This window comes from Podarcis cretensis, assembly GCF_951804945.1.
Source record: "Podarcis cretensis genome assembly, chromosome: 16".
Taxonomy (NCBI): domain Eukaryota; kingdom Metazoa; phylum Chordata; class Lepidosauria; order Squamata; family Lacertidae; genus Podarcis; species Podarcis cretensis.
This window is the reverse complement of record NC_137186.1, coordinates 2,174,372-2,194,258: the sequence shown is the minus strand read 5'-3', so window position 1 is coordinate 2,194,258 and position 19,887 is coordinate 2,174,372.

Here is a 19,887-nt window from a genome sequence, read left to right as displayed (position 1 = left end):
ACATTTTACAATATTTTTGCAAATTAATCTTGAATTTCTTCCAGTCTTCTTCCACCGTCTCCTCTTCCAGGTCTCGGATTCTGCCAGTCATTTCGGCCAGTTCCATATAGTCTATCAGTTGCATCTGCCATTCTTCCAGCGTGGGTAAATCTTGGGTTTTCCAATGCTTGGCAACGAGTATCCTTGCTGCTGTTGTTGCATACATAAAAAATGTTCGGTCCTTCTTTAACACCTTCTGGTCGACAGTACCCAGGAGGAAGGCCTCTGGTTTCTTAGTGAAGGTATACTTAAATACCTTTTTCAACTCATTATATATCATTTCCCAGAAAGCCTTCACTCTCGGGCATGTCCACCAGAGGTGAAAGAATGTTCCTTCACCTTCTTTACACTTCCAGCATTTGTTATCAGACAAATGGTATATTTTTGCAAGTTTGACTGGGGTCATGTACCATCTATATATCATTTTCATAACATTTTCTTTCAAAGCATTACATGCAGTGAAATTCAACCCAATGGTCCATAACCTTTCCCAATCCTCAAACATAATATTATACCCAATGTCTTGTGCCCACTTTATCATAGCTGATTTTACCGTTTCATCTTGTGTATTCCATTTTAACAGCAAGTTATACATTCTTGAAAGTATCTTAGTCTTAGGCTCTAACAGTTCTATTTCCAACTTCGATTTTTCCATCTGAAATCCTAGCTTTTTGTCCAATTTAAAAACTTCTTTAATCTGAGCATAACGTAACTGTTAGAGCTGCCTCCAGGTCCCAGCTCACAGAGGACCAACGCTAGGCTGTGGTTATGTACAAAAGTCTTTATTGAGATTCAGTTTCCATTTTAAAGCCGCAGCGTGCAGCTCTACGTCCCGACCTTAGACCGGCGAAGTCCCGTCTGAGTCTCCTCCCCTTCCACACCAGTTTAAGACCCTCGCCTTGCTCCACCTCTTCCTAAGTTCCTTTCTCCTCTGGGCCCTCCTGCCCGCTAGGGTCTCATCTTTCCTGGACTCCTCTGACGCTGACCCTGACGATTCTTGCCCCTCCTTCCGGCGGGCTTTAGGACCTGGTTCCCTATCCGGGCTACCTTCTGTGCCGCTCGCCTGTACCTTTGAACTTGGCGCGCGCGCCCAGCCTGCAACTTTCCTCTTGACCGTTAACTCGCTCTCCGATGGAGGCGTGGTCAACCCTGACTCATCTTCTCTCGCTGGTGGTGCATATGTGGGCTCTGACACCTGGAACTCCTCCCCCCCACTGCACTCTGGTGGGGAGGCTGGTCCTGATTTCCAACTGCTGCTCTGGGAGTCCCCGCTGGCCCCTTGCTTCTGGGGTGTCCCCCTTGGGTCGCCCCTTGCCCTGCCCATCGGCGCCCCCTTCTGTGAATCTTCCGATTCGCTGGAGAGGCTCATGGAATCTCTCGGGCTGCTGTCATATTCTCCTACGCTGCCCTCGGATTGCTCCCCCTCGCTCTCCATCTCTTCTCCTCCCTGCGCTCCCGCTGAGTCCCTGACATCCATCCCCCCTCGAAGCCCCCCCTTCCCCCTCCCTCTCTTCTGTCGTGGGTTCCGGGTGCTCCAATGCTGTGGGGGTGCATGCCGGATACCGGTCTTTCCCCCTGGCATGCTGCCAGTCCGTGACGGGTACATCGACGTCGCTCTCCTCCGCTTCCATCTCGTTGCCGGCGTGCTCGAACCCAGGATCCTCCCCCAACCCGTCCATGCCCCCTTGTTCCCCCATTTCCTCTGGGGAGTCTGCGTGCCAGGGCCCTCTGAGCAGTCCCCTGCGCCACTCCTCCTCGGGTTGAGTGTCCCACCAATAAGAGCGTTCCGCACCCAAGTCTGAGACCGACCCCTCCGGCGAGGTAGTCTCTGGAACCGTCTCCTCAGCCGAGGAGAACCCCTGAAACGTACTGGTTGAGAGTGTGGGGGTGAAAAGATATTCGTCAAAATAATCCTCCGGCATGGGCCTGTGTGGGAAGAGTGCGTGGAACTCGTCTTTGAGGTAGTGCTCCTCCACCGCATAGTACGGCACCCAGCTGTTGGCGCTGGCCGGGGCACCTTCCCTTGCGAGGAGATATTCGACCCCCTCTTCCCCCCATCTCGAGTCCAAAATCTCCGTCACCTCGTTGAGTGGCCCCGCCCTCGGCGACCCCCCTGTCCTGGGTGCGTCACTAAGCGGACTGGGAGCCGTCCCTGGCTCCTGAAACCTGTGAGGTGCCTTGTAGGGCGTTAGCACCGATCTATGAAAGACCGGGTGCATTCTGGAACCCTCCGGTAGTGTCAAACGGAAAGCCACTGGGTTGATCTGTGCCTCGACTAGGTAAGGGCCCAGCTGCTTGTGTCCTAGCTTCTTCTTAGCTAAGGATCTGGCCGGCACTGCCTGGGCCGCTAACCAGACCCAGTCCCCTACCTGTATGTCCTCCCCCACTCTTCTGTGTTTGTCTGCTTGCACCTTGTATGCGTGTTTTGCTAGGTCTAACTGTCTACGGAGCTGTTCATGGACCTCCTGTAACTCCTCTGCCAATGCCTCTGCTCCCTGCGGCTCCCCCTCCCCCTCTTTCTCTAAGCCCGGGAAGGTCCTGGGATGTCGCCCGTTGTTGGCGAAAAACGGTGTCACCCCCGTGGACACGTGTTGTGTGTTGTTGTAGGCAAACTCGGCCAGGGGCAGGTAGTCCACCCAGGTCGAGGGCTGCTGGTTAGCGTAGCATCTCAGGTACTGCTGCATGATGGCGTTGACCCTCTCCGCTTGTCCGTTGGTCTGCGGGTGTCTTGCCGACGCTAGGTTGACCTTGACGTTCAGGATTCCCATCAGCTTCCGCCAGAAACTCGAGATGAACTGGCGCCCCCGGTTGGACAGGATAGACCGTGGCAGGCCGTGCACCTTGAACACGTGGTCTATGAACAGCTTGGCTGTCTGTTCCGCTGTGGCCACCTTCGCGCAAGGAATGAAGTGCGCCATCTTGGTGAACATGTCGACTACCACGAGTACTGCTGTTTTGCCCCTCGAGCTGGGCAGGTCAGTGACAAAGTCCAAGGCCACCCTCTCCCACGGTTGGGACGGGGTCTGTAGCGGTTCTAACAGTTCCGCCGGCGGTCTGTGTACTGGTTTGGCCCTTTGGCATGTGTCGCACCTCGTGACGTAATCCGCGACTTCTCCCCGCATCTTGGGCCACCAAAAGTCTCTGGCTACTAATTCCACCGTCTTTTACTTGCCGAAATGTCCGGCGCTGGGTGCGTCGTGTAGCTGTTGCAGTACTGTCGCGCGGAGTTCATCTCCCGGTACGTAGATGGCCCCCTTGCGGAGGAGCAGTCCGTCGCGTATCTGGAACTCGTCGTCCTTCGCCGTGCCGCTGCGCACCTCCTCCATCTTGGATCGCGCGAAGGAATCTGTTCGCAGCTCGCGTCGTATCGCTTCCAGGTCTACGGTGGCTGAAGCGCATGCCCACGCCTTGGGTGCGAAAATGTGTTTGGCCGCTACCGGTGCTGCTTCCTCCAGATACTGCGGCTTCCTGGATAGCGCATCAGCCATGATGTTGTTGTCTCCGGGGATATATTCTATCCTGAAGTCGAAATCCGCAAAGAACTCCGCCCAGCGGATGTGTCTCTGGTTCAGGAACCGCGCCGTGCGCCAGTACTCCAGGTTCTTATGGTCCGTGCGAACTTGCACCGTGTGTTTGGCTCCGATGAGGAAGTGCCGCCACGCCTTGAATGCTGCATGAATGGCCAGCAACTCTCTGTCCCAGATGGTGTAGTTCTGCTCCGACTTGCTGAGTTTCCTGGAGTAGAAAGCACACGGCCTCCAATCCCCTTGCGGGTCTTGCTGCAACAGGACTGCCCCCACGGCTCTGTCGGAGGCATCCGTCTCCACCCTCATGGGTATGCTGGGGTTCACATGCAGCAGTTGTTCCTCGGAAGCGAAAAGACGCTTGAGTTTCTGAAAAGACTGCTCCGCCTGCTCCGTCCAGATGAACTTCTTCTTCTTGGAGCTGAGGGTGTCCGTGATGGCCGCCGTCTGCATAGCGAAACCCTTGATGAACTTGCAATAAAAGTTAGCAAAGCCGACAAACCTCTGGACCTCCTTCCGATTGCGCGGGCTCTTCCAGTCCAGTACTGATCGTACCTTGGCGCTGTCCATGGCGATTCCCTTGTCGGACAACTTGTAGCCCAGGAAATCCACCTCCGTCACGTCGAACTGGCACTTCTCCAGTTTGGCGTAAAGTCTGTGCTCCCGTAGTCTTTGCAGGACTTCCTTGACATCTCTCTCGTGAGCCTCCTGCGATTCCGAGAAGATCAGAATGTCGTCCAGGAAGCAGACGCACTTCTTGTAGAGGAGCCCCGCTAACACGTGATGCATGAAGGCTTGGAAGCAGTGGGAGCCATTTTGTAAACCGAAGGGCATAACCCTATACTCATAGGTGCCCAAGGGCGTGAACATGGCCGTCTTCCACTCGTCGCCCTCCCGCATGCGTATAAGATTGTACGCCCCTCGTAGATCCAGCTTGGTGAAGATGCGTCCCTTCCTCACCGTCGCGAGCAAGTCGTTGATCTTGGGCATCGGGAAAGCCGTGGGCTTGGTTTTCGAGTTTAAAATTCTGAAATCAACTATCAGCCTCTTTTGGGGCGTGTCTTTTTTCTTCACAAAGAACACAGGACTGCCCCCCACTGCTTTGGATTCTCGGATGAATCCCCGCTTCAAATTGTGATCTATGAACTCCCTGAGCTCTTGCAGTTCGTCTTCAGACATGGAGTACAGTTTTCCGGTCAGCAGCGTTGCCCCCGGCAGGAGGTCAATCTTGCAGTCGTAGGGTCTGTGGGGAGGCAGCTTGTCCGCTTCCTTCTCGCAGAAGACCTCCAAAAACGCCTTGTACTTGTCGGGTACCGCTTGCAGCATGCCCAGTTGTAGCTGTGGGTCATCCTCTTGCCCCTCGTCCTCCTGGTCAGTCATGATGCAATGTTCTGCGCAGTAGGAGGAGCAGAAGGTCAATTTACGCTGGTACCATGCCAATGCCGGGCTGTGCCTGTCCAACCAGCTCATGCCCAACACTATGGGCGTGTCTGACAGGTGGGTGACGTTGAAGCTGATGACTTCGCGGTGATTTCCAATGCGCATCACCATTGGCGGCGTTTGCTGTACCACCTGTCCCCCCAGCAATTCTCTTCCATCGACTGTCACTACTTTCAGGGGCATCGTGGCAGGCAGGAGCGCTATGCTATGTTGCTTGATGAAATCCACCCCCATAAAGTCTGCATTGCTACCAGAGTCAATGGTAATAGGCACTTCCATGGTGAGCCCATTGGGAAGCTGGAGTGTTGCGGTGAGCTGCACCACTGGTTTGGGCGGGAGGGGGTCCGTGGGCTGTAAGATTCCTGGGGACTGCTTCACTGATTCGTCTGGCTGGGCCCCAGCGGCTCTGCTTCCAGCCAGACTTCGTCGTTTCCCTGCTGCGGTTCCCTCTGCTGAGCTGCTTCTGTTACTTTTGCTGAGGCTGCATTGTGCTTGCGGAGCCTCTGGGGGCACTCTTTTGCCATATGCTGAGCACTTTCGCAGATGTAACACTTCCTGTTCCCTCTAGGAGGCTTCACCTTGGCTGCTCCTGGTGTGAGGGCTCTGGTCGCTGACTGAGCCTTGGCACCACCTATCTCCATCGGCTCCTCTCCCCCTCCCAGTGGAGGCGTGGATTGAGCGCGCGCTGAGTCTCTGGGGAAGAAAGGAGGTGCCCTTGCTGGCGTGCGTCCCCAACGCCCTTCATCTTTGCTCCAGGGACGTTCTTCTAGCCGCACACCAATCGTCAGCGCCTTCTGGACCACTTCTTGAGTGCTCCGTGGCCTCTCCCCCCTTGCGATTTCGTCTTTCACAGCCCCGTTGAGCCCCTCCCAGAACAGGTCCCTGACGGACGCTGAGTCTTTTTCCCATCCCAGCGCGTTGACCAATGCAAAAAAAGCGGGAATGATATTGCCTTACAGTGGCTCTGCCTTGTTTCAAACCGTGAATCTCTTTTCTAGCGACATCCACATCTATCTCCGATAAAAAACAATCATCCATTGCCTTAATGAAGGCTTTTGCGTTTTGGAGGGCTGGATCATTATCTCTCCACAGATTGCGCAACCACGCTTTAGCTTCTCCGTGGAGATGCGTTAGTATGAAGCCTACTTTCTCCTGCTCATCTCTAAAGTCCTTCTCCAGCAACTTTAGCGCAAAAACTACGTCTGCTCTGAAGTTAGGATATTGCTGCAGACTCCCATCGAAATGCGACACCAGGCTCCCCCCTCTCTTCCCGAGCCCGATCCCTTCTGATTTGGCTCCCGGTGGCCCCTGTTTAGTCAACATTTCCAACCTACTTTGCAGATCCTTGCAGACAGCATCTGATTCCTCTTCTCTCCTCCTTGCTGCTCGTATTTCTGCGTTAAGTTGTACCACGGCATCTTGCAAAGCTGCCAGTCGTTCTTCTGTAGTCATCTTGTGCTGCTTTTGTGAGCTCGCGAAGCACCAATCTTCGCCCCTCGCTGCGTCCTCTCACGTTGCGAGGTTCTTTGAAATTGGAGACGGGACTTACTGTCAGAGCTGCCTCCAGGTCCCAGCTCACAGAGGACCAACACTAGGCTGTAGTTATGTACAAAAGTCTTTATTGAGATTCAGTTTCCATTTTAAAGCCACAGCGTGCAGCTCTACGTCCCGACCTTAGACCGGCGAAGTCCCATCTGAGTCTCCTCCCCTTCCACACCAGTTTAAGACCCTCGCCTTGCTCCACCTCTTCCTAAGTTCCTTTCTCCTCTGGGCCCTCCTGCCCGCTAGGGTCTCATCTTTCCTGGACTCCTCTGACGCTGACCCTGACGATTCTTGCCCCTCCTTCCGGCGGGCTTTAGGACCTGGTTCCCTATCCGGGCTACCTTCTGTGCCGCTCGCCTGTACCTTTGAACTTGGCGCGCGCGCCCAGCCTGCAACTTTCCTCTTGACCGTTAACTCGCTCTCCGATGGAGGCGTGGTCAACCCTGACTCATCTTCTCTCGCTGGTGGTGCATATGTGGGCTCTGACACCTGGAACTCCTCCCCCCCACTGCACTCTGGTGGGGAGGCTGGTCCTGATTTCCAACTGCTGCTCTGGGAGTCCCCGCTGGCCCCTTGCTTCTGGGGTGTCCCCCTTGGGTCGCCCCTTGCCCTGCCCATCGGCGCCCCCTTCTGTGAATCTTCCGATTCGCTGGAGAGGCTCATGGAATCTCTCGGGCTGCTGTCATATTCTCCTACGCTGCCCTCGGATTGCTCCCCCTCGCTCTCCATCTCTTCTCCTCCCTGCGCTCCCGCTGAGTCCCTGACAGTAACCAATCTCGCACTTTATCTTTCATTTTCTCCAAACTCTGCAATTTCCAATTATCTCCATCTTTTTCTAATATTTCCCAATACTTCGGCCATTTGGCCTCCATATTGAGTCTTTTTCGGGCCTTAGCTTCCAATTGTGATATCCACCTTGGAGTTTTGTTTTCCAATAAGTCTTTGTATTTTATCCAGACATTAAACACTGCTTTTCTGACAATATGGTTTTTGAAAGCCTTATGAATTTTGACCTTATCGTACCATAAATATGCATGCCAACCAAAAGCATTGTCAAAACCTTCCAAATCCAATACGTCAGTGTTTTCCAGAAGCAGCCAATCCTTTAGCCAGCAGAAAGCTGCTGATTCATAATACAACCTTAAGTCTGGCAGGGCAAAGCCCCCTCTTTCTTTCGCATCAGTTAATATTTTAAACTTAATTCTGGGCTTTTTGCCCTGCCAGACAAATTTGGAAATATCTCTCTGCCACTTCCGGAAACACTCCATTTTGTCCACAATCTGTAATGTTTGAAACAAAAACAGCATTTTTGGCAATACATTCATCTTTATAGCAGCAATACGGCCTAACAAAGAAAGTTTCAATCTTGTCCAGCTTTCTAAGTCTCTCTTAATTTCTGACCAGCATTTCTCATAATTGTCCTTGAATAAACTCAGATTCTTTGCTGTTATGTTTACCCCTAGGTATTTAACTTTTGTAACCACATTTAACTCTGTCTCTTTCTGAAACCGCTCTGACTCTGTAGCTGTCAAATTTTTCCCCAATACCTTGGTTTTCTGCTTGTTTAATTTAAATCCCGCCACCCGACCAAACTCTTGAATCAATTGTAATACTCTTTTCGTACTAGGTTCTGGCTCCTGCAGAGTCAAAACTAGGTCATCTGCAAAAGCTTTTAATTTATATTGTTTAGCTCCGAACTGAATTCCTTCAACCAACCGGTCCCCTCTAATCATGTTCAAGAGCAGCTCCAGAACTGAAATAAATAACAATGGGGAAATAGGACAGCCTTGTCGTGTTCCTTTTTCAATTTTAAACTCTTCTGTTACCACATTGTTAACTATCAATTTAGCGTTTTGTTCTGAATAAATTGCATCAATCCCATTTTCAAAACCCCGTCCCACTCCCATCCCTTCTAGATTTTTCTTCATAAATTTCCAAGAAATATTATCGAAGGCCTTCTCCGCATCTATAAAAATTAACACTGCTTTTGTATTGATATTTGTTTGCAGGAGTTCCAGAATATCAATAATGTTCCTTGTGTTGGCAAACAAATGTCTGCCTGGGAGAAAGCCTGCCTGGTCCTTGTGAATTACCTCATTTAAAACTCTTTTAAATCTGCTTGCCAAAATGTCAGCAAAAATTTTGTAATCCACATTTAAAAGGGAGATGGGGTGGTAGTTCTTCAGTTGTGTCTTTTCAGTTTCCAATTTTGGTATCAATGTGATAAATGCTTCTTTCCACGATTCCGGCGCCTTCTTCCCCTCCAAAATTTCATTGCTGACCTCCATCAGTGGTTGTATCAAATAGTCTTTCAGTATCTTATAATACTTGGAGGTAAGCCCTGGAGATTTGCCCAGTTGCATATTCTGAATGGCTTGTTCAATCTCTTGTTGTGTTATTTTACAATTCAGGATTGATCTGTTTTCTTGTGACAATTTTGATAGTCCATTCTTTTTCAAAAATTGTTTTATCTCATCCTCCTTTTGCGGCCCTTGAGTGTATAATTTTTTAAAATATCTCTGGAAGCACTTTCTGATCTCCACAGGGTTCTGAATGTTTCTTCCTTCAATCTCTAAATTTGTAACTGTATTCAGTTTTTGTCTCTTCTTCAACTGCCATGCTAGCAGTTTCCCACATTTGTTTGCCGATTCAAATGTTCTTTGTTTCATTAATTTAACTTTCCACTCTATTTCCTGGTTGATCAATTTGGAATACTGTGCTTGATAGAGTTTAATTTCTCTCAGAATCGGCTGTGATTTCGGGTTTAATCTTAACTTCTTCTCTAATTCTTTAATTTTCTCCAAAATCTTATCTTTCTTCTCATTTTGTATCCTTTTCTTTACAGCATTCTGTTGTATCAAAAACCCCCTCATCACGGCCTTACTTGCATCCCAGATAATTCTTTTTTCCACCATAGTATTCAGATTTATCTCAAAATAATCCTTCAAAGCTTTTTGGGCCTTCTTAATGATCTCCTGATCTCTAAACAAATTGTCATTCATCTTCCATCTAAAGGAGCCGGTTGGTAGTAGTGTCATATCCATCTTTACTGCATTATGGTCGGAGCAAGTCTTTGGGCAGATTTCCACCTTTCTAGTCTTAGGTGCCAGACCTCTAGATATCCATATTTGGTCGATTCTTGTCCATGTCAGTTGGGCTTCAGAAAAGAATGTTCCCTCTCTTCCCAGGGGGTTCTTTGTCCTCCAAATGTCAATCAAATCCATATTGTCAGTCAGTTCAAAGAAAGTCTTAGGTAGTCTGCCGTCTTTTGTCACGCTTTGACTTTGTGACTTATCCATGTTGGTTGATACGACCCCATTCATATCTCCCATCATAATGATGTTGTCATAGTCCAGATAATCCAGCATATTCTCATGCAACTTCTTGTAAAATTCCGATTTTCCCTCATTCGGTGCATAGATTCCTAATATCAAAAACTTCTCTCCTTGGTGTTGTATCTCAATTGCCAAAATTCTTCCTTGCTCATCTTTAAATAAGAGTTTAGGTGACAGGCTCTCCTTTGCATAAATCACCACTCCTCTCTTCTTCACTCTGTCCGAAGAAATAAATTCCTGGCCTAATCTTTTATTTATTAACACTTTTTTGTGGAGCCTAGTCACGTGTGTTTCTTGCGATCATAGTTGGCTTTGAGAATGAGCTTAAAGGTAGGGGAATCACACTTCCCCTGTTGTGTTTAATTAAGTTACTTTATTTTTCTGTGGCATTTTGTTTTTAAAATTGTTTCCAGCTTCCATGATGATCTGTCTGTATCTACCTATCTTTCTACTCATTACATAAATATATGCAGAGTATCATGCAGAGTATCAACATAATACAGTGGTACCTCAGTTTTCAAACGTCTCCGTCAATGGACATTTTGGTTTACAAATGCTGTAAACTCAGAAGTAAATGCTTCGGTTTTCAAACACGCCTTGGAAGTCAAACATGCCACACGGCTTCCGCTGAGTGCAAGATCCTGAGAACTAGCTGTTGGCTGTTGAGTCCTCGGTTTTTGAATGTTTCAGAACCAAGCTACCACTGTACCAAGAGATTGTGTGATACACTGGTTGGTGTGTTGGGCTAGGGCCCAGGAGATGAAACTTCTGCCATGAAACTTCCTGGGGAACCTGGGCTAATCAACATTCCACAGTCCAGTCAAGTTGCAGGGTTGTTGTGATGATTAAATAAGAGAGGTGGGATCATGTATACCCCACCTTCTGCTCATTGGAAGAGCAAAACAGAGGTAAAAATATTCAAAGAAGTATCGCGTACTGGATAACACAAGATGTTACACAGTATGGGGAGAGACTTGGGGGAATGTATGGATCTATCTGTTTTCAATCTATCTCACTCTAGCACAGTGGTTCTCAACCTTGGGTCCCCAGATGTTTTTGGCCTACAACTCCCATGATCCCTATTTCACAGGACCAGTGGTCAGGGGTGATGGGAGTTGTAGGCCAAAAACATCTGGGGACCCAAGGTTGAGAAAGGCTGCTCTAGCATGTGCTCCTTTCATCCTGGCTTCCCATTAATCTGTGAGCAGTTGATTATTATTATTATTATTTTAAGAGAGTCCAAAATAACCTATTTTTAAAAAAGGCATTTTCTCACAAAATAACACATTGGAAGCAGTTCTGAACATAGTGAGAATAGACCACCGACCAGGTAGCTGACACTAGATGGGACACACATTGGGATACAGCGGACTCTGACAGGATGTGATGTAGCCACAAGACATCTTGGAGTGATGGAGCTGGGTCTGAAAACTCCTTTATAAACTCCTTTATAAAGATGTTGAACATCAACGGGCCCAGGATAGAACCCAGCGGCACCCCACTTGCCCCTTGAGTTGAATTTGGTAGACTTGGTTTAAAGTGAACATCTGTAGGAATTTTAAGGGAAATGAAAAGGGACTTCTGTAAAATAAAGGAAACTGTCGCAGAATGGGAGGGTGGAGTTTACAAACCCCTCTAGGATACAGTTCACTGGGAGTTCGCAGCCTTGGCATGTGTATGAAAAGGAGGAAAATAACAATTTTTTATAGTGCACTAAATAATCACAGGTATTAACAGCTAGATGATGAAAGAGGATTGGCAGCGTACAATTTGAAAATAATAAACACAGGTCAGGTAAGGAAAGGCTACATAAAAGCAGGTTGGATTAATTAGTAGGCACTTTGTTAGGCAGAACACCTGTAGACGTTTTGGGCTTCAAGGGAGGGACTTGCTCTCCTTGCACCGTATAAAAGGACCTTTGAGTCACGATTCTTCCATCAGCTCCTCTCAGCTCCACCTGAATATTTCACTGAGAACTTGGTAAGTGAGAGAATTTCACATCTTTTATTGCCTCTTCCATACGAACTGCATGCTCTCCATCTCCTTCTTTGAACCTAGACCTGCTTCTGCTTTCTGATCATGTTCAGCATCTTGCACTCAACTTATAGAGTTAGATTTTGAGGAAGATGTATTTTCCATGCGGTCAAGTTCACAATTGTCTACGCCATGGCTAGGGAACATCTTTGGTTCTTCAGGAGCTGCTGGTCTACAGCACCCATCAGCCTTTGCCCTTGGCCCTGCCATCCAGAGCTGATGGATGTTGGAGTTCATCAGCATCTGGAAGGTCTCAGAAGTTACTTCATTCCTGGTCTACACAGACTGGTTGTAGCTCTCCAGGGCTTTGAACAGGGCTCTTTTCCTGACTTACCTTGAGAGACCAAGGAGTGAACCAGGGGAAATGAGGTAGAAAGGCACGTGATCTACTCATTCTTTCTATGTTTCTCAGAGTTAGGTGCTTCCAACAACCATGTAAGTTAGGTGAGTGTCATCATCCCAATATTGTACATTGGCAGCAGTAGTTGTGAGGGAGGGCTAATGGTGAAAAGGGAGAAGAACCAGAAACGTAGCTAAAGTCTAAAAAATAATAACATGCACCCAAGTAATAATTTCAGGATTTCCTGGAACAGATTTCTCAGACACCAAATGCCTGGGCAGACAAGAATGGTTTTAGATCCTTCCTCAAAGTTAATAATAAGGCAGGCAGAGCTCAGTGGGGCTGGCATTCCAGAAATGGAAGCTGCCCTTCAAGGTCACTTCATTTGCCACCCCAGTGACACCACAACTAAGAAGGATGCCACTGTTCCAGTATTGCTGGTTTGGATTCATTGATGATAAGTTTTTAATTGAATTGCTTATTATGTCTTAATATTTTCATTTTTACACTATATATCTCCCAGACCCTGCTGGTGTTGGTGATCATTATTTATTGGTTTTTCTTAAAATAAATGATAAACTGTTGATTGTAAGAGGGTTGGGGGGGGGACTGAAAGAGGTTTACAAAGCAGGTGCTGCTGCTGATACAATTTCTCAAAACTGAATGAATGAATCATGAATGAAGAGGGTGAATGTTTTAACCATCCTCAAAACCGCAACCTATCCTTTCAGACCCAGCTCCATCCCTCCAAGATGTCTTGTGGCTTCGTCTCATCCTGCCAGCCCTGCTGCGCCCCATCCTGCGTCAGCTACCCGGTCGGGGGTGTGGGCTCACTGTGCTCCCCTTGCGGTGGTGGCATCTCAGGGGGCTTGGCGTCCTATGGTGGAGGAGTGTCATCGAGTAGCCTTGGCCTGACCTCTGGGGGCAACGTTGGCTGCGTCAATCAGCTGCCACCATGTGAAGTATTCATCCAGCCACCTCCCCTTACTGTGGTCATCCCAGGAGTAGTCCTTGCCGCCTCCTGTGAGCCACTTCGAGTGGGAGGAAGCACTGCCTGTGGTGGGGGGTCCTCTCTTGGTGGAAGTGTCCGCTCTAAATATTGTTGCTATTAATAGGAGAGCCCAGGCAAGGCGCTGCCTCCTTTCATTAAAGCTTAGCTTCAGCATGGAACCTGTTCTCTGTGAGTTTCTGTTGTGTTCCTCCCACACTTCAACACCACCACCCCACATTTCAATTTCCAGCACTAATCGAGACCCCTAAAATGCATAACACCTTTTTTGTGTGTGTATGGGCATGGCAGCAATTTTACTATGCTAAGCTAAATACTAAACAAAGGAAAGTGTCAGGGGTTTTTGTTTTTGTTTTTTAAATAATAATAATAATAATAATAATAAATTTTTATTTATACCCCGCCCTCCCCAGCCAAGGTCGGGCTCAGGGCGGCTAACAACCAGGGGATCTGATCTTCCCTTTTAATACAGAGAGGTTGGAATCCCTAGATGCCTTGAAACATCTTCTCTTTCAGATTTCAGAATGCGTGAACATTCGGTGCCTGTACCATGTGAAACATCAGGTTGATGGCTAGATGGCACCACAACCTATGGTGGCCTGCATTTTCCTTATTTATTTCTTGCTTTAGAGGCAAGATGGAATTGCTGTCACATTCAGGGAGGCCAGCGAAAGGTAGGAGCAGAGTCTGCTTCATGCTGGTGGAAGGACTCTGTGTGGAAGCGTTTGGTTTTGCTTGGTTTAATTGGCAGCTAGTCTGGGAAAGAAGGGACAGGTTAAGAGTGGTGGGTTAATCAAATGAGGCAGTATTGCATTGAGGGCACACTTTGTCGATTATGATGAGATCAAAGACCACTTTCAGAGTTGCTTGCATTATCGACAACTACATGAAACATATAAAGAAGACTGTAAGAAAGGATTTAGTTATACTAGATCTAGGTTTCAAACGGAAGTGATTGAAGGGAAAGTGAAACAACTGAAGGCCACATATAGCAGACTATTAGAATGGGAGATGAAAGATGAAGAGGTAAAATCAGTTATGATTAAATGGGCACAAGATGGAGGTCACAGCATTATGATGGAGGATTGGGTTAAATTATGGAAAACTGACTTAAAATTTACAGATTGTTGCCTATTGAAGGAGAATTAAATGAAGATGATGTACAGATGGTACACAACACCAGTGCAGTTAGGGAAAATGTACAAAACTAGTTCAAACATATGTTGGAAGTGTAAGGAAAAGGAGGGGACATTTTTGTCAGAAATCAGGGCCGGTCAGAGGTATGTGCCTATCTCTCCAGGCACCGGCTGAATTCTTTTGACCTCCCTCCGGCGACTCCCGGCAGGAAATACACACGAGGTCCGTTCCGGCGATTTTCCTCAGGCTGTGAGAAAAACACACCAAACTGCTTTCCTCCTCCCTGCTCTCCAGCATGTCCCCAGGGAGGGGAATCAGACACAGACAGAAATGTATCTACATTGTCTTTATTCCTGTCTTTCACTTCAGTACAGAGAAAACATGTCTGCTCTCACCAACAAACAGAGAGAGACTCCAAACTCCACCCATGTACATCCTGTACAGGTCATATGACACACACACTGAGCTAACATCCGGTGCTCAGTACAGAATGGACTGCCCCTTTGTTTCCATGGCAACAGTCACATACATCCTGTTTGGCTTTCCAGCCACAAGCAGCAGACTTGGCTGCTATAGCCTTTGCTTGCTGCTGCATTGCTGCTTTAGAATAACATACTCCCCCTAAAGTATCAATGCGTGCTGCGAGCAAAGCGTCATCCAGAGAAGAAAACAAACAGTTGTTATACTTATAACACTCCCCTGTTGTTTCAGTTCCATCCTTGGAACTACCCGCCACTGGTTTTACCAATGTACCTCTCTGGTTGTGTGACTTCCAAGGAATGAGTGCTTCTGCATTACCTTGGTTAGCAACTCTCTGTTGCGCCTTTGTCTCTGACTCAGACACAGCTTCAATTTGACCTTGGTCGTTTACAACAGCAACACATGCAATAGCTTGGTTGGCAAACTCTTTTGAATACCTTTTGGGTGGTACACCCTTCGTTGCTCTCTCAGACCTACGTAAGAGGTGCTGCTCTCCCTTGCTTTCTGGTTCAGCCTCTGAACTCTCTGAAGAACCAGTACTAAGCTTAATCAGTGGTTCATCCTCCTCTTCTGAGGGTCTAGTCATTACGTGAGATTTCCTCTCAATGACTGTGACAACTGAGCTGTCTGAGCTATCGCTGTCATCATCAGTACTACTGAACTCAATAAGATCAAACTCATCATCATCATCATCAGAATCATCATCATCTCCTGTGGGAAATGTGTGAACAATCACTCTCTCCTGTTCAGGAGCACTCTCTAGAAATTTTGTGAGAATCACCTTACCAGATTCAGACAAAATTACTCTGTAGAGACCCTTTTCATAACCCACAAAAATGCCTCTGGCATTCTTTACTCCACCCGGAGCTTCTGTCCTCACATGAGACCCAAAAACCTTGAAATGGGCAACAGAAGGTTTTCTGTGGAACAGTTTCTCAAAAGGAGAACATCCCATGTCTTTTGAAACCTTTCTCAACCACGTGTAACAAAATGACATTAGTGACTCAGCCCAGTACTCAAGTGGCAGATGTGAACTAAGCAATTGCGCTTCCATTCCCTTTTGCAATTCTTTGTTCACCCTAACACAGACACATCTGTTCCAAGCTTCTTCGGAAGCTGCAATTTTGTGTCTTATCCCTTTCTTCTTCAGGAACCTCTGGAAATCCTGTAAGAGAAAAATTGGCTTCTCATCTGTGCAAAGACAATCTATGTCAGCATCATGCATATTTTTAACCTTGTCACAAAACTCTTTAAAACTTTCTAAGGCTTCTTTCGGTCTCTCCAAAAGATAAATCCAGACAAAACCTGTGAAAGAATCAACACATATTAGGTAATACTTTGCATTGCCTCTAGATGGTGCTAAAGGACCAATCACATCAGCATACACCCGCTGAACTGCCTTGTTAACCCTCGAGGTGACCTGCTTGACGTTCTTCTTGGCTACACCTGCAAAAGAAATCATGTTAGAATCACAAGAATTACATTCCATGTAATCACTTTGATCAAAAGTCAACAAATACAGTCCATCTTTCTCTTTGGCAGAAAGATACAACTCTCCATCTTTGTAGATCTCGCAGTGTTGATCATCATAGGACAGTTTTAGTCCCTTCTTGGCAATCTGCGAAACGCTGAGCAGATTGTACTTCAACTCTGGAACCAAATAAACATTGTTTATAGTCAAGTTCAGACTTTTAAGATACACAGTCCCAATTCCGGTGGCTTCCAGCTCTTGACCGTTGGCTTGTTGTACAACGAAGCTTTGCTTCTTAAACGACGAAAACAAATCCCTGCGATTGGTCATGTGAACCGTCGCTCCTGTGTCTAAAATGAAGGAATTCCCCACTTGTGGTGTGGCTTTTAGGGACATCAAAGCCTTTGCAGGCTTCGCCTGTGACTTGGCATGACTTCTGCCTGACGCCTCAGACTTCGTGGAGCTCCCCTTGGCTCCTTTGTTCTGACGTGGCTTTCTGCAGTACCGCTGAAGATGCCCAGTCTGTCCACAATTGTGGCATTGGACAACATTCAAAGCTACAGCGTCTCCTCCAGTAGCTACAGCAGTGGGGGTGTTAGAACTCCGTTCTTGTCTCCCCCTGTCCTTGACTTCCAGGGCGGCAAGTCTGTCATGTTCGTTCAGAACCACGGCAAAGACCCTGTCCGACGTTAGATCTTGCGCTGGGAGAGACCCCAGCTGACTGGCAACCGTTTTGTAAGTCCGATTCAGGCTGTTTATCACCATGAAGCAAAACACTTCCTCATCCAGACGGAAATTGCGTTCCACCATCTGCTGACGCAGAAATTTCATTTCCGTCAGGTGCGCTTGAACATCTCCATCAGGCGCAAGCCTCAGGTTAGTCAGCTTTTCAAAATACAGCAACGCTGAAGAACCTGCATCTCTCTGATGTGTCCTTCTCAGCGTGTCCCAAACATCTTTCGCGTGCTGTAAATCTTGTATATGAACAAGCTGAGAGTCTGACACGCACAGAATTATAGCGGTTCTGGCCTTCACATCCTGTGACTCCCAAGCACGCGTTGGTGCTGCAGGGATGGGGTTCTCAATCACCCCAAACAGTCTCTGATTCTGCAGCAAGGCCTTCATCTTAATAGACCAAGATGCATAATTGTCACTGGTCAAAAGGGGTGTAGAAGGCAGGCCTCCCCCCTTCTTGGCATCCATTTTGAGTCCTTGCATTGACTCTCAGACACAAGCCTCTAAAATCCAATAGCTGGCTTGTTTATACTCTGTGCACCTGGCAGCAATAACACTGGCGGCTTGGAAAGTCCCCTTTCACAGTTCCTAGTCAAAACACGAGCTGTTTTTGCTTCTCCGAGCACAGCCTGACATCCAGCCCTTATTTTGCGTTGCTAAGCAACCACATTCCTTTCCTTGGACAGGAAAAACCACAGGAATGTTTGGAATGCAGACTCTTCTCTCTCGGAGCTGTTTTTCCCAAACGTTGCTCCCATGAAGCAGAGAATTAATCCATCTGCATTCACACTCTTAAGCCCGAAAATCTCATACCTGGGCTCCGTAGCTTGGCTTTCAGCTTCTTCTGGTCAGCTTCTAGCTGCAGAGAATCAGCATCCATCTCAGGCTCCCATGGAGAGGGATGAATACAGTCTCCTTGATGCAGACTCCCATGGATCGAAACCAGCAGCTCTGCTACCAATGTCAGAAATCAGGGCCGGTCAGAGGTATGTGCCTATCTCTCCAGGCACCGGCTGAATTCTTTTGACCTCCCTCCGGCGACTCCCGGCAGGAAATACACACGAGGTCCGTTCCGGCGATTTTCCTCAGGCTGTGAGAAAAACACACCAAACTGCTTTCCTCCTCCCTGCTCTCCAGCATGTCCCCAGGGAGGGGAATCAGACACAGACAGAAATGTATCTACATTGTCTTTATTCCTGTCTTTCACTTCAGTACAGAGAAAACATGTCTGCTCTCACCAACAAACAGAGAGAGACTCCAAACTCCACCCATGTACATCCTGTACAGGTCATATGACACACACACTGAGCTAACATCCGGTGCTCAGTACAGAATGGACTGCCCCTTTGTTTCCATGGCAACAGTCACATACATCCTGTTTGGCTTTCCAGCCACAAGCAGCAGACTTGGCTGCTATAGCCTTTGCTTGCTGCTGCATTGCTGCTTTAGAATAACAATTTTATCATATGTGTTGGGATTGTAAAGTAATTTTTTTAAAAAAGGGAAATGATATACAATGAACTGAAGAAAATGTTCCATTTAACAGTTATTAAAAAACCCGAGGCATTTTTGTTGGGGATCATGGGGAAAGACCTGCCAAAAAAGTTGAAAAACATCTTCATGTATGCGACAATGGTTGCGAGAGATCTGATAGCACAAGGATGGAAGACTGAAGAAACCCCAACTAAAGAATTATGGCAAGAAAAATTGATGGACTATGCAGAACTGGCAAAATTGACTCATAAGCTACGGGACAAGGATAACTGTGACTTTAAGGATGAATGGGAACCTTTCACAAAGTATTTGAAGATGCAACAAAGCGAACTGGACTCCTTGGCGGGTTTTGAATAAACATCCACAATTATTATTATTATTTACTGATAATTATTAGCTAAACAGTTGGAGGATCTATACAACTCTGTAACATGCAGAAAATAGCATTATTGGAGAAACCAAAGACTGGAACTGACGGAAGTCAGGGGGTGGGGTGGGGGGATGGGTTTTGTCGGGGGAGGGGGGAGGGAATAAGGATATGTTTTTGGAAAATATGTTTTGTTATAACTTTGATTTTTTTTTTTAAGGGCACTCTTTGTCGCCCTTTTTGACTTTGCAGGGGGTTTTGGGGGCTGCCCTTTCATCTGGCATGCACATTGGGTTGAATGCTGAGCCAGCAGAGCCACAGGGAATAATAATAATAATAATAATAATAATAATAATAATAATAATAATAATTTTATTTATACCCTGCCCACCTGGCTGGGTTTCCCCAGCCACTCTGGGCGGCTTACAACAAAAGATTAAAAATACATTAAAACATCAGTCATTAAAAACTTCCCTCAACAGGGCTGCCTTCAGATGTCTTCTAAAAGTCTGGTAGTTGTTTATTCCCTTGACATCTGAAGGGAGGGTGTGACACAGGGCAGGTGCCACTGTCGAGAAGGTCCTCTGCCTGGTTCCCTGTAACCTCACTTCTCGCAATGAGGGAACCATCAGAAGGCCCTCAGAACTGGACCTCAGTGTCCAGGCTGAATGATGAGAGACCCTCCCTTCAGGTCTACTGGACCAAGGCCATTTAGGGCTTTAAAGGTCAGCACCAACACTTTGAATTGTGCCCGGAAACATACTGGGAGCCAATGTAGGTCTTTCAGGACCAATGCTATATGGTCTCGGCAGCCTAACTTGTTCTTGCAAATCCTCAAAGTTGTGATATTTCAATAAATAAAGCCTTCCTCCAAAGTTTGCTTCCTGAGCCTTTTTGTAGCATCTGACACTCAAGTGCACACTGATTTGATAGAATCACC